Genomic DNA, 1535 nt, shown 5'->3' with positions numbered 1-1535 from the left:
ATATGTTAAAAGACCACTATCCTTGTGTGTCCTCTCTAGAACAGCTAACAGAATTGGGAAGTGAAACTGATGCTTTTGTATGCCGACCTAATGCAGCACTATGTGCTCAGAAATCGAAACAACAGAGGAAAAACAAAGTTTGAATAACAAAAGGGAAAAAAAATTTAATTTGTGGTGAAACTCAGGTGACAGAATAGTGAAATCTTTGATGCTTTACCAAAAGTTTATAGGGACAACCTCCCAAAGAAATCAGCAATGGATAATTTGTTTAAGAGGGATCATTTAAGATAATGTGGAAGATGAAGCCCACAGTGACAGACCATCCACATCAATTTGCATGGAAACAATTTTGTTCGTGTCCTAATTGAAAAGGGTTTATGGTTAACAGAAAACACAATAAACAGCACCATAGAACTCTATGGCTTACTTCACCCAATTCTAACTGAAAAAAATTTTTTTTTCCATTGAACAAACTTTCTTCTTGATGGATCCCAAAACTGTTGTACCCCAGATCAGCTGCAGACAAGAGCAGAGTGTTCAATGGAAATTTTAAACAAGTTGGATCAAGATCCTGAAACATTTCTTTGGAGAATAATAACAGGAGATGAAATATGACTTTACCAGGATGATCCTGAAGACAAAGCATACTTAAAGCAAAGACTACCAAGAGGTGGAAGTGGTCCAGTTAAAGCAAAAATGGACCGGTCAAGAGCAAAGTTCCTGGCAACAGTTTTTAGGGATGCTTAAGGCATTTTGCTTGTTGACTTTATGGAAGATCAAAGAATGATAACATCTTCTTTTTATGAGAATATTTTGAGAAAACTAGCCAAAACTTTAAGATAAATGTGGGGGAAGCTTCACCAAAGAGCCCTTCTTCACCAGGACAATGCTCCTGCTTATTCCTCTCACCATACAAGGGCAATAATTTGAGAGTTTTGATGAGAACCACTAGGCATCCACTTATAGTTCTGACTTCTCTTTGTTTTCTAATCTTAAAAAACCTTTGTTGTTGTTGTTGTTATGTGCCATCGAGTCGGTTCCGACCCATAGCGACCCTGTATAGGGTTTCCGAGGGTGTAAATCTTTACGGGAGTAGAAAGCCTCATCTTTCTCCCGCGGAGCAACTGGTAGTTTCGAACCGCTGACCTTAAGGTTTGCAGCCCGATTCATAACCACTATGCTACCAGAGCTCCTTATTAAAAACCTTTAAAGGGCACTAATTTTTCTTCAGTTAATAGGGCCAAACAGCTGCAAATGGCATAGTTCAAAACCCAGGTCCCTCAGCTCTTTAGGGATAGCCTAAATGGCTGATATCATCACCTACAATTGTGTCTTGAACTTGATGAAGCTTATGTTTGAGAAATAAAATTATTATTTTTCATTTTTATTTGTTAATTTCATGTATCCACCAACTTTTTGAAGATTCATCATATTTTAGTGGTTGTATAAACTTTATATCTAACTTAGTGAGAATATATATTCTTGTACTTGGTCACGAAGAAGGTAGATTCCAAACCTCTCTTAAGAATAACACA

This window comes from Chrysochloris asiatica, unplaced genomic scaffold, assembly GCF_000296735.1.
Source record: "Chrysochloris asiatica unplaced genomic scaffold, ChrAsi1.0 scaffold00241, whole genome shotgun sequence".
Taxonomy (NCBI): domain Eukaryota; kingdom Metazoa; phylum Chordata; class Mammalia; order Afrosoricida; family Chrysochloridae; genus Chrysochloris; species Chrysochloris asiatica.
This window is presented reverse-complemented; position numbering follows the sequence as displayed.